At 38.8% G+C, this 14,353-nt stretch overlaps 2 protein-coding genes across 8 annotated transcripts in view; one reads left to right on the top strand and one right to left on the bottom strand.

Moving 5' to 3' along the window:
• IL23R (interleukin 23 receptor) overlaps positions 1 to 14,353 on the bottom strand; it is a 195,734-nt gene that overhangs the window by 121,627 nt on the left and 59,754 nt on the right. The gene's annotated exons all lie outside the window — the stretch shown is intronic.
• The window catches only part of CUNH1orf141 (chromosome unknown C1orf141 homolog), a 53,494-nt gene that overhangs the window by 8,604 nt on the left and 30,537 nt on the right, over positions 1 to 14,353 (top strand). The window lies entirely within an intron of this gene.

Below are 14,353 nucleotides of genomic sequence, written 5' to 3'. Positions count from 1 at the left end.
GCCCAAAATCTCAGTCATCCTATTGAATGGGGCACAGTAGTGATGAAGAGCACAGACTCTGAAATCAGATTGCTAAGGTTTAAATCCAGCCTTGCCACTTGTTTGCTATGTGACCTCGATTTTCACACATAGTTTAGATAGGCAGCAGCTATGACACTATGCACTAGGCAGCCCACATGTGCACTATGACATTTGTGGGCCAGGAACAGTGGCTCATGCCTGTAATCCTAACACATTGGGAGACTGAGGTGGGTGGATTGCCTGAGGTCAGGAGTTCAAGACCAGCCCGGGCAACATGGTGAAATCCTGTCTCTACTAAAATATATTTTTAAAAAATTAGCCAGGGTTGGGTACAGTGGCTCACACCTATAATCCCAGAATTTTTTGTGAGTCCGAGGAGAGTGGATCACCTGAGGTCAGGAATTCAAGACTAGCCCGGCCAACATGGTGAAACCCCATCTCTACTAAAAATACAAAAATTAGCCAGGCATGGTGGTGGGCACCTGTAATCCCAGCTACTTGAGAGGCTGAGACAGGAAAATTGCTTGAACCTAGGAGGCGGAGGTTGCAGTAAACCAAGATCACACCACTGTACTCCAGCCTGGGCAACAGAGTGACACACCATCTCAAAAAAAAAAAAAAATTAGCCAGGCATGGTGGTGAATGCCTGTAGTCCCAGCTACTTGGGAGGCTGAGGCATGAGAATTGCTTGGACTTGGGAGGCAGAGATTGCTATGAGCTGAGACTGCACCACTGCAGTCTAGCCTGGATCATAGAGCAAGACTCCATCTCAGAAAACAAGCAAACAAACAAACAAAAACTATGACATTTGCATCTAAGACCACTCCTACCTACCGCCTGCTGGTCTCCAAGTAGCTTTCCTCATGCAACAGTTTTGTACTATTGCTCAAAGTGAAACAAATTTTTTTAGCCCCACGTTTAAGTGCAGTTTTACAGATGAGAAAACTAAGTCTGGTTGAAGTTAAACAATTTGCTCAAGGTCACACAGATGACAAGTTGCAAGGCTGGATTTGAACCTTAGCACTTTGATTTCAGAGCCTGTGTTCTTCATCACTACTGTACCACATTCAATAGGATGACTGCAAGCTTTGGGGCTTGTAACTAGGTGGATTGTAGTGCTTTGTACTTAGAGAACAAGTAGGAAAAGGAAATTGGGGTAGGTAAGAGAATCAAGGTGAGAAGAGCTGGGATTTATTTTGTAGGTGTTAAGTTTGAGATGCCCATGGGGGACTTAGGTAGAGATATCGGGAAGAAAGTTGGACAAACAATCTGAATCGAAAGTAAAACAACACTATTTGTGTAGCTAATAATTGTCATTTTCATGTAAGTATTCTGATTATGGCACAAAATACAACTCACTCAGATTTTTATTATGATTTACCAGGATATCAGAACATGTTTCCATTGTAGAACTGTAGGATAAGAAAAAGGAGTTTGTTTCTAGCATAAGTAAATACATATCAGTACTTTATATAATTTAGCTTTATCACAGACTTCTTACAGTACTATTTTATTTTTTATGTAGACACAGCCCATAATTCTGCTTCCAAATAATTTATAGAACTATCCATATTGAAATGGAATGTTTTAAAAATACACAGAAAAACATTGCATAAAATGGAAGTTGAGAATGTGGGGAAGGGAAAATGTATGTCCTACTATGATTTTCATATTTTATATTTATATATTATATATATGCCTTTGTGTAACAGTATGGTATAAGGCTAATGACTCATTAGACACATTTAGAGGTAATGTGCAATGTTTTATGGCAGTATTTCCCAGGATGATACTGTTGCTATCCCTTTCCTGCCTGATAAGATTATTTTCTAAATAGCTTATAAAGGCCTCACTGATCTTGTGTTAGTGTCAATATAACCCATCAATAACTGAGTAATGCTCCTCTTAAGTGTAAGCCTGGATGACTGGGATGTTTGCGGCTAGAGGCAAAGCCAGAATATTAAGTATAAAAAACAAAGAGGCATATATTTCTAAGATTCAGAGACCAAGTAAATTTGGTTTGATCAATGTCTGTATGTCAAACACCAGCAAAAACCATATGCCCAACACTAGAAAAAAAAATACATAAAAAGTTCAAGAATTTACCTAAGAATTAGGGTATAACTCTAGCCAAAGGAAATAAAATTTGTTTGGAATAACTGAGAAGATGATCTTGAATATGTAGCTAAGTCCAAGCAGCAGCCTATCTAAACTATGGCATTTGCCTCTAAGCCTACTCCTATCTACTACCTGCCTGTCTCTCAGCTTGCCTCAGGCAGCAGTTTTGTACTGATCTGCAGAGTGAAACAAACTTCCTTAGATATTGGTTAATTCAATCAAAAGATACAGTTCCTAGGAACACTCATAGTTTTAACATTCCTTGTGTAATTTTTGTTTAACAAAATAGAATGCTTGGCTGGGTGGCTGCGGCTCACGCCTGTAATCCCAGCACTTTGGGGGGATGAGACAGGAGGACTGCTTGAGCCCAGGAGTTTGAGACCAGCTTGGGCAACATGGTAAGATCCTGTCTCTACCGAAAAAAACTTTTTTATAAAATTATTCAGGCATGGTAGTGAGCACTTACAGTTCCAGCTACTTGTGAGACTGAGGCAGGAGGATTGCTTGAGTCCAGGAGTTCGAGGCTACAGTGAGCTATGATTGTACCACTGCACTCTAGCCTGGGCAACAGAGCAAGACCTCACCTTAAAGAAAAAAAAAAAAAAACTCAAATACAACTCTTTAAAATAGCAAAACATATTAATTCTTTGCTATATTTAAAAATATAAGAACCCAATTTGTGCAAAAATGAAGAAATATAACAGATGTTGTAAATTATTGCTTAATTCTCTGGACATATCAAGCATTGTTGTTTTATGTAGTCCCCTGTGGGTCTCTTTCTATTATGTTTTTGCTGGAGGCGGGGAGGTTAGAAGCTTATTGTATTATCTCCTCACATGCCTGGTTATTTTTTATTGAGAAAGGGACAATGCCATTGTAAAAGTATAGATGTAATTTGAAGCTCTAGATGGTTTCTTCTCCAGAGAAAATTTGTGCTGGCTTTTGGCAAATGACTAGGCTAGGGGCATCAGCAATCCTGGATCAGGTAGCCATCATTCAAAACTGGACTTCTATTCTTTTGAGAGCTTGTCTATTTATTGCTCTCCATTAAATAGGTTGTGAACTATAAACCTTTGGAGTCCCAACCTAAGACTGAAGGGTATTCTAGGACCTTTCCTCAGTGGGCCCTGAATTTCAGTTTTGTTCCCACAGCCCTATAAGTTGCTTAAAAGTAACACACAGCTTTTTGATCTCTCCTGCTGGTTTGGAATTGACAAAAATGCAGATCCAGATGTCATCCTTACCTGAGCTCACTCTTCTTACAGCTCTTGGCCCCTCAAAACCCTTACTGTTTTGGGAGCTCTTGGGTGTACTCAAATATTTTAATATTTTGTCCAGCTTTTCTAGTTGTTCTCAGGGGGATAGCTAGTCCAAAACCACCAGCTTCTATTTCCAGAAGGAGAATCCAAGTTGCTATTTAGTGTAATACAGTTGACCCTTGAACAACATGGGTGTGAATTACTTGGTTCCACTTATACGTGGGATTTTTTCAATAAATACATTTGGGCCTCCATATCAGTAGGTTCTGCATCTATAACCAAACACAGATTTAAAATACAGTATTTGTGGGATAAGAAACCACATAAATGTAGAGGGCCAAATTTCTGTGTTCAGGGGTTCCGTAGGGCCGACTGTAGGACTTGAGTATGCTGAAATTTGGTCTGGGTGCAGATGTTTTTTCAAAGCACTTCATGTGATTCTAATACACAGCTTGTAGTTTAAGAAGCATTACTACAGGCCTCTTTATATCTCACTCCCTCAATCGAGATCCCAGTATGGCAGCCTGTTTGCCACTCGTTCATAGTCTCTGTCACTGCCTGGTATTACCTGAGGCCAAAATAGCTTGAGCTTCTGAGGTGTGGAAGGAACCTATGCTTGGTATAAAGAGCAGTCAAAGAGAAATCATGGATCATTGAAGGGGAAGCTTATTTGAAGGGGAGAGAGGAAGCTGAACCATCAGAACAGGTGGCTCCTAATGAGTCAGACTTAATGGAAAGAACAGAAGAAAACTTTAGAAAATATGTCTCTTAAGGATAGAAATAATCAGGGGGGAAATTACATTAAAACATTAAAAAAATAAGCATTTCCGAATCAAAAACTAAATAGAAAAATTAAAAATAGAATATAAGCTGGGCATGGTAGCTCACATCTGTAATCCCAGTTACTAAGGAAGCTGAGTCAGGAGGACTGCTTGAGGCCAGGACTTAAAGGCTGCAGTGAGCTATGATTGCACCACTGCACTCTAGCCTGGGTGACAGAGTAAGACCCTGTCAAAAAAAAAAAAAAAAAAAAAAAACAAAAAAACTTAAAAAATGGAAGTCGGCCGGGCGCGGTGGCTCAAGCCTGTAATCCCAGCACTTTGGGAGGCCGAGGCGGGTGGATCACGAGGTCAAGAGATCGAGACCATCCTGGTCAACATGGTGAAACCCCGTCTCTACTAATACAAAAAATTAGCTGGGCATGGTGGCACGTGCCTGTAATCCCAGCTACTCAGGAGGCTGAGGCAGGAGAATTGCCTGAACCCAGGAGGCGGAGGTTGCGGTGAGCCGAGATCGCGCCATTGCACTCCAGCCTGGGTAACAAGAGCGAAACTCCGTCTCAAAAAAAAAAAAAAAAAAAAAAAAAAAGGAAGTCATATTGAAAAGAAACATGTATATGGTTTTGGGATACTAAATATGTAAATATGTACTTAATATATAAATTAAAAGATGGTTAGGAGATAATCAAAGTGATATTTGAAAAAAAGCCCTTATTTTGAAGATACTGAAGTTTCAGATCAAAAGGGTCACCAAGTGCAAAACTTACGGTAAAATTACTAAATTCCGAAGGCAGAAAAAACCAAGTTAATTACAAAGGAAAGGAAATAAAATCAGTTTTATAGATCTCTCTGTATCTCTAAGTCTAGAAAATAGTAAATTATTTTCAACTTTCGAACAGCATGGCAATTGAGGAATCCTCTGTATGAAACATCATTTATGTATGAGAACAAAAGAGATTTTTTTGGACATGAAAGGTTTTAGAAAGTAATCTACCTATGTATTTTTTTTCCTGAGGAAACTACATGGAAGAATATTTACCCAAATTGAAAATTAAATATGAATAAAATAAAGATCCCAAGCTGGGTATCTTATTACAGAAAAAATATTTTAAAAATTATTCTATGATGCCACAGTGAAAATGCTGGGATTCTGTCTCAAAGTGGCTCTTCTATAAAAACATAAAACATTCCAGAGAATTTCCAGGGAAGTAATTCATAAGCAATTTCCAACTGGGAAGGGGGAGCTTTCAGAGCAACCCTATGGTTCTATCTGAGCTGTACCCTTTCCGTGGGTTTCTTCCCTTTCCATGAAAGTGCCATTTCAATGACCCATCCCAATGATAAGCAGTCACTTCCTATAATTCCAGCCTGTACAACTCAAAATCAAGGCCTTTATCTATATTTCCCTTAATTCAACTAAGACACAATATAATTTCACAGAATTTTTTTTTTTTTAATATAAGAGCAAAAATAGGCAGAGGGGAGAGGTGATGAATTTTTTTTTTTTTTTTTTTTGAGACGGAGTTTCGCTCTTGTTACCCAGGCTGGAGTGCAATGGCGCGATCTCGGCTCACTGCAACCTCCGCCTCCTGGGTTCAGGCAATTCTCCTGTCTCAGCCTCCTGAGTAGCTGGGATTACAGGCACGTGCCACCATGCCCAGCTAATTTTTTTTTTTGTATTTTTAGTAGAGACGGGGTTTCACCATGTTGACCAGGATGGTCTCGATTTCTTGACCTCGTGATCCACCTGCCTCGGCCTCCCAAAGTGCTGGGATTACAGGCGTGAGCCACCGCACCCAGCTAAGGGCATGGATTTTTTTTTTTTTTTAATGCAAAAGCACAGAAGCGATAACATTTACAAAGAACAGATTTATGATCTTATCAACTGGTGAGTTAGCCTACCAAATTTATAATTCCAAATTCTATCTCTCATTTTCTATTAGAACCTAGAGGTAGGAACATTTTTTTCATAGGTTATTGGGGTACAGGTGGTATTTGGTTACATGAGTAAGTTCTTTAGTGGTGATTTCTGAGACTTTGGCACACTCATCACTTGAGCAGTATACATTGCACCCTATTTGTAGTCTTTTATTCCTTGCCCCACTCCCACCCTTCCCCACAAATCCCCAAGTCCACTGCATCATTCTTAATGCCTTTGCCTCCTCATAGCTTAGCTTTCACATATCAGTGAGAACATATGATGTTTCGTTTTAGGAACAAAATTTTTATTCCTAGCTCAGAGAACTGGTGCAGAAAATGATAACCTGCCTACTCCTTTTGTTCTTTTTTTTTTTTTTTTGAGACAGAGTTTTGCCCTGTCACCCAGGCTGGAGTACAGTGGTACAATCTCAGCTCACTGCAACCTCCCTCTCCTGGGTTAAAGAGATTATCAAATGCCCATCAATGATAGACTGGACAGGGAAAATGTGGCACATATACACCATGGAATACTATGCAGCCAGAAAAAAGGATGAGTTCATGTCCTTTGTAGGGATATGGATGAACCTGAAAACCATCATTCTCAACAAACTGACACAAGAACAGAAAATCGAACACTGCATGTTCTCACTCATAGATGGGTGTTGAACAATGAGAACACATGGACACAGGGAGGGGAGCATCACACACTGGGGTCTGTCGGGGTGAAATAGGGGAGGGACAGCAGGGGTGGGGAGTTGGGGAGAGATAGCATAGTAATGCCAGATATAGGTGATGGGGAGGAAGGCAGCAAATCACACTTCCATGTGTGTACCTATGCAACAATCTTGCATGTTCTTCACATGTACCCCAAAACCTAAAATGCAGTAAACAACAACAACAACAAAAAGAGATTATCCTGCCTCAGCCTCTTAAGTAGTTGGGATTACAGGTGTATACCCCCACACCTGGCTAATTTTTTGTATTTTTCGTAGAGACGGGGTTTTGCCATGTTGGCCAGGCTGGTCTCGAACTCCTGTCCTCAAGTGGTACAGTCTCCTTAGCCTCCCAAAGTGCTGGGATTACAGGCGTGAACTGCCACGCATGGTCAATCTGGACACTCTTATTGTTGAGTAATTAATAGTCCTTTGTCTCTGATCCAGGAGTCTCATATCTTCTGCCAGCATTGATGAAACTGTGGCAGGCGAACTTGTTAGCTTGCAAGTAGGGTCAAATCTCAGACTCTTAATGGCTTTTAACACCTACTTCTAGGAAAGAAGCTTGGGAGTAGAATAACTGATACTTGGACCCTCCTTAAAAACTGTGGTAAAAGTAATCGTAGCTCAGTCCTCAGTGAGTTATAGAATACCCTTATCCAGGTCCCTGTCAGTCTAGAAGGAAATTATATACCCATTTTATCTATCCTACAATTTTGTCTGCTTCTAGATAGCAGATTTATAATTTGTTATACCTCAGCCAAATCCAAAAACTTTATATAAACAATGGAAACTTTAAAAAATATGACAGGGGACTGTATAAACTAAAAAAGAAAGTCAAGATCAGTTGAGAACAGGATTTGTGTATAGTTAATCTTGTAAATCAAATGTATAATACTTAGTTTTTATTTCAATGCATCTCTTATAAACCATGTTAAGTATGCATTTGTTGGAGGACTAAAAAACGAAAAGCTGTCAATCTCCCAGTACTTTCACCAAACTTTGGCTTTCCTCTCATAAGTACACTGTACTTTTGTTGTTGTTGTTGTTGTTTTAAGACAGAGTCTTGCTCTGTTGTTGCCCAGGCTGGAGTGCAGTGGCGTGATGTTGGGTCACTGCAACCTCCCTCTCCTGGGTTCAAGTGATTCTCCTGCTTCAGCCTCCCAAGTAGCTGGGACTACAGGCACATGCCACCACACCCAGCTAATGTTCTGTATTTTTAGAAGAGATGGGGTTTCACCATGTTGGCCAGGCTGGTCTCGAACTCCTGACCTCAGGTGATCCACCTGCCTTGGCCACCCAAAGTGCTGGAATTACAGGCATGAGCCACTGCATCCGACCTAGCACACTGAACTTTTAAGAGTACTTGGAAAACTTAGTATGTTTAACATCTCCCAAAAGAATGTTAAAATGACCACAGTTTGCAAAATTGAAGAGAAAACAATGGCAACATAAAGGCACAATATTGGTAATGAAGAAGCTATAGCCATAGATATGGAAGACATTAAAATAATTATAATGAATACTTCATATAACTACATTTGAAACATGGGTGCTTTGAAACATGGGTGTAATAATGGATGATATTTTGGGAAAATATGAAAGGGAAAAATCTCAACAAAAAAGAAAACATAAATAGATCAATAACTGTAGAAAAATATGAAGCAGTCAAAGAACTCTTTTACAAAAGCACCACTTTGGAACTGTGTCAAGGGTGAGTTTCTTTGTAGTTTCAAAGAACTATTTAAATGATTTTGGAACACAGGCAAAGGTGGAACAGTTCTCAGTTCTTTTTTGCAAAGGTAGATTTGATCCTTAAGTCTGACCACAAGAATGGAAAACAAATATAGATTTTTAAAGAAATATAAAATAAAATGTTAGTTTTAACTATTTTATTGCTTATTCTTGATTCAGGGACTTAAAAACATAAAGCAGGCCTGTAATCCCAACACTCTGCGAAGCTGAGGTGGGCAGATCACCTGAGGTCCGGAATTTGAGACCAGCCTGGCCAACATGGTGAAACTTCATGTCTGCTAAAAATACAAAACTTAGCTGGACATGGTGGCACATGCCTGTAATCCCAGCTACTTGGGAGGCTGAGGCAGGAGAATAGCTTGAACCTTAGAGGCAGAGGTTGCAGTGAGCCAAGATCACACCATTGTACTCCAGCCTGGGTGCCAACAGCAAAACTCCATCTCAAAAATAATAGTAAGAAGAAGAAGAAAGCACTTTTATATTTCTCTAATTTTATCCTGATCACTTTGGTTATTAAAAGTCTGTCCAACTTAGTCTTTTGATCTCACTCCTCATCAAGGCTGTTCCTTCCCTATGCAAGCCAGTCTAGTGACACTGGAGGAGCTGAATGGAGAGGGGTATGGTCAGTAATTTGATTCTTCCTGTTCCCTCACATGAGAGTAGGAGGTTCATATGGTCTTTTTCTAGCACCTCCTCCTCACTCTTATTCTGATTTCTTTTTTCTCTCATATGGGAACAGTGGCGTGCTAAAGCCAGCTCCTACCAACTCATTAGAGCTGTTTGTTGAATTTTCAGCAATTTTATGAGATGTTTATGGCGCATTCACTATTAAAAATTAAATTACGTAAAATTAAAATTTAATGACATACTAAAAATAAAGATAATACTCAAAACTCATCACTTCCTAATTATTTTACATTTTACTATTATCCATGGTTTTGAAGTTATATACATCTATTATATCCATATGATAGAAATTTGTATAACAGTATGCTACTACACGTCTCTTCCAAATTCCATATTTAATTATATCACATTGGTATCTAGAAATTGAGAATGGGAGTATTTACACCACATCAACTGGCAAACACTGCAAATCAAGGCTTGAGTTATTGTCTGTCTAGATTTAAGAAAGTGAGGAAGAAAATGTTAATGATGAAGATTAAACTTAAACGTAAGTTTTACCAAAAAAAGTATGCCTTACCTATCGCCATTATGCTTTGAATAGCACAAAAAATCAGAAAATATGCAAAAACTATTATTTGGGGCTGGGCATGGTGGCTCACGCCTGTAATCCCAGCACTTTGGGAGACTAAGGCGGGTGGATCACAAGGTCAAGAGATGGAGACCATCCCGGCCAATATGGTGAAACCCTGTCTCTACTACAAATACAAAAATTAGCTGGGCGTGGTGGTGCACACTTGTAGTCCCAGCTATTTGGGAGGCAGGAGAATTGCTTAAACCGGGGAGGCAGACATTGCAGCAAGCAGAGATCACGCCATTGCACTCCAGCCTGGTGACAGAATGAGACTCCGTCTCAAATAAAAAAAAAAAAAGAAAGAAAGAAAGAAAAAAAGAACAACAACAATAGAAAAAAAACTATTATTTGGTTCAGCAAAGAAGTAGCTTATACCATTGATGAATGAGTGAAATTCCATGTTAGAACTACACCCAAAGGCAAGGTTATTAAATATTTACCAGCACATCCCCTTCTATGGGAGTAGAGGAGGAAGGAGAGAGAAGAAGACAAAATTTCTTATTAACTGGGCACTGTTTTCATCTTTTCCCTCAGTCATCAATCATTTTCTAGCCAACTTTAGTCTTAAAGAGCACGTGTGAGAGATCCTCAGAGGAACCCATTCTCCAACCAAGGAGAGCTTCCTTCAGCTAGAACTCTTCAAATTCTCCATCAACTCCTATACTCTTTAATATACACTCCACAATTTCTTCTGCGGAGGATCCCCAGGCTTGCAGTCAGAGATCTGGGTGGAGATGACCCAAACACATTTACTACTTTAGTATCCATTTGACCCCTGTATTAGTTCAGGCTGCCATAAAGAATACCATAGGCTGGGTAGTTTAAATAACAGAAATTTATTTGTTATAGTTCTAAAGGCTAGAAAGTTCAAGATCGGTGTCTGATGAGGATGCTCTTCCTGCTTTGCAGACAGCTGTCTTCTTAAAGTATCTTCATATGGCAGAGAGAAAGAGAGAGAAAGATAGCACCTCATGTCATATAACGGAATTAATCCCATTCATGAGGCTACACGCTCATGACCTAATTACCTCTTAAAGGCCCCACCTCCCAATACCATGACTTTGGGGATTTAGACTTCAGTATATGAATTTGAGCAAGGGGATTAAATATTCAGTCTACAGAATTCCAACCCTGTCTCCCACCCCACCAAATTTATATCTTTCTCACATGGAAAACACATTCATCTCATCCCAATAGACCCAAAAGTTAACTGTTTCAGCATCAACTCTAAACTCCGAAGTCTCATCTAAATATCATCTAAATCAGATATGGATAAGACTTGAGGTAATAATATCCTGAGACAAAATTTCTCTCTAGTTGTGAACCTGTAAACACAAACAAGTTGTATGTTTCCAAGCTACAATGATGGAATAGGTGTAGGATAGACATCCTCATTCAAAGGAGAGAGACAGGAGAGACATCCTTATTCAAAGGAGAGAGACAGGAGAAGGGAGAGACGATGGTCTGGTCCTGTAGAATCGAGTAAGTCCAACCGTCTTCTTTCATTTTGTTCCATTTTCTCTGTTTCCCTTAGTCTCAGCTGGCAGTGTTTCTGCTGGCATAATCCCATCTCTATTCCTGGCTTCTGCTGAGATGATTGATTTGGTCCCTGGTACACATCCACACTGACCCACTTGTCAAATTGTCATCTTACCCATACCTTTAGTGTTCTCTCCCAAGCATACTTTTTCATTTTTTTGTAATATGGGAAGACTGAAAATTTTTCAAATCTTAACTTCTGGCTCCTTTTTTTAAAAATAATTTCATTCTTTTCTCTCCTCTTGCATTTTACTATAAATATCAGTAGGAACCAAGTCACTCCTCAGCACTTTGCTTAGAACTAACCTCAGCTAAATATCCAATTTCATTGCCTGCAAGTTCTACATTCCATGAAATGCTAAAACACGAACACAATTAAGAAGTTCTTTGCCACTTTGTAAGGTAGACCACCTTTCTTCCAGTTTCCAATAACTTATTTTTCACTGCCATCTGAGATCTCATCAGAATGGCCCTTGCCATCCATATTTCTACCAACACTTTGTTCATAATTACTTAAGTATTCTCTAAGAAAATGGAAGCTTTTCTCTTTTTTCTTTTTTTTTTTTTTGTTTAATCCTACAGATAGGCTTTTGTGAACTTGATTTTCTTTTCTTTCTGAGCCCTCACTAAAGTCACCTTTAATATCTTCTTGGCAATGTCAGCATTTTCTATCGTGCACTTTCCAACTTTCCACCCTCTATGCATTAACAAATTCCAAAGCCATTGAAACATTTTCAAGTATTTGTTATAGCAGTACCCCACTGCTCATTGCTAATTTTTTAGTTTGGGTACCACAACAGCACACAATAGCCTGGGTGACTTAAACAATAGAAATTTATTTCTCACAGTTCTCGAGGCCAGGAAGTCCAAGATCAAAGGTCCAGCATATTGGGTGTCTGGTGAGGTCATTCTTCTTGGTTTGCAGATGGCTGTCTCCTTGTATCCATACATCATTGGGAGATAGTGAGAAAGGCAGATATAGAGAGAGGGAGAAGGAGTGAGACCAATTTTCTTAGAAGAACACAAATCCTTTTCATGAGGCTACGCCCTCATAATCTAATTATCTCCCAAAGCTCTCATTTCCAAATACATAGCTTTAGAGATTTATGCTTCAGCATTTGAATTTGAGGGAGACACATTCAGTCCATAACATTTCCCCAGAAACTCAAGTAACCTGGCCATGCCAAACAGTGTGGTGCAGGATGCCTACTTTACCTGCTTATTCCACCTGCTCCAAATTTGACATGGGGCAAATCAGCAAGCGTGGTGTCTAACAGATGTGCAACTGAGGAATGAGATGCCAGATGATGTCTTTTATTGGAACCAGTCTCTAGGAGTGATTCTTTAGGAATTCCCTCATCAGTTTTATGGAGGAAGCCTCCCTGCCCCTACCACATTGAGAAAAAAGGAAAAAGCCACAGTAGACCCTAACAGGTCAATGGCTCACAATTCTGATATTTTTCTTTCTTCCCCTCACCACAATTTTCTGTTATTTGAAGGCCTAAGAGAATCTCTTGCTCCAAGTATTGGTGGATCTTTGTAGAAGACAGAGTATGTTTTGCTTCTTTTTACTCAGCTATGGAGTAAAAAGTCACCTGGTCACCAATTCTAAGGCAACAGAATAATTGCCACTCAACGACTTAACAAAATGAAATCCAACACTATATTAAATAAATATTACTCCATTATGACCAAGTGGAGTAAATTTCATGAATAAGAAAGAGTATCCTCATTGATCTCTACAACATTTTGTTACTCACTTTCTAAAATTTACTTTACATAATTCTTACAACAATCTCTTGAGGTAGCTATTAACCTTATTCGACATATGAAGGACTGAGATTCAGAGTATTCAGTATTCTATGCAAAGTAAAGTCTAACTCCAAAGCCTATGCTCTTTGGTTCACCACAAGGAAATTCATATCTGAATATATACTCTGCAAATGAATTTGAAAAAATACTTTAGCAAGATAAGGATAAAATATTAACAAGACTGTATACCCAGCATCATCCTTAAGAACCTTTGACTCATTCTCATTTAAGATAGAAGCAAACAATGCCCATTCTTACTAGTATACTATACTCTTCTAGAAGTTTTTCCCCATGATATTAAATAAGAACATAAGATAAATTTTTTGAAAGGAACATGTAAGTTATTTTATGAAGATTACATAAATTTATTGAAGGAGAGAATAAACTGAAAACCCATTACAATGTATAAGATGTTAAGAAAGTTCAGCAAAAATTTACCAGAAATCTTATGCATTCAATAATTTTTTTTTTTTTTTTTTAGAGAGAGAGAATAGGAAGGAGGAAAAAGGAAGAGAAAGAGAGAGAATGGGGAGGAGGGAGAAGGAAAAGAAAGAGGGAGAGAGAATGGGAGTATTGCTTTCTTGCCCAGGCTAGAATGCAATTTAGTAATGGGTATTGAAAACCTCTTTTATACTGATAATTATACTTAATGATGTAGTCAGGAAGGAATAAGGGAAGAAGTTAACAAACAAACAGCCAACCAATATTTCATTTAAACCTATGAAATGCTATGTGATTACTGAGGAGTGATTTACTTCCAATTATATAGTCACCTTTGGAATAGGTGTGAGGTGGTAATGTATGTTTTGTGTATTTGAAGTGGAGAGTTCTATAAATGTTTATTAAGTTTACTTGTTCCGGGTCTGAGTTCAAGTTCTGAATATCCTTGTTAATTTTCTATCTCGTTGATCTATAGAATCGTTAGCTCTTCTTGTTGCATTGATCCTTTTGCCATTATGTAATGTCATTCCTTGCCTCTTTTGATCTTTGTTGCTTTAAAGTCTACTTTATCAGAGGCGAGAATTGCATCTCCTGCTTTTTGTTTATTAGTTTATTTTTACTCTCTGTTTGATTGGTAAATCTTCCTCCTTCTCTCTGAGTCTTTGTGTATTGTTGCATGTAAGATGGGCCCGGATGCAGCATACCGATGGGTTTTGGCTTTTTATCCAATTAAAATAT

The sequence above is a fragment of the Aotus nancymaae genome, unplaced genomic scaffold (genome assembly GCF_030222135.1).
Source record: "Aotus nancymaae isolate 86718 unplaced genomic scaffold, 86718_ANA_hifiasm-v0.15.2.pri h1tg000007l, whole genome shotgun sequence".
Classification (NCBI taxonomy): Eukaryota; Metazoa; Chordata; class Mammalia; order Primates; family Aotidae; genus Aotus; species Aotus nancymaae.
Note: the sequence above shows the minus strand (reverse complement) of the source record. Positions and strands in the feature narration are given on the sequence as shown.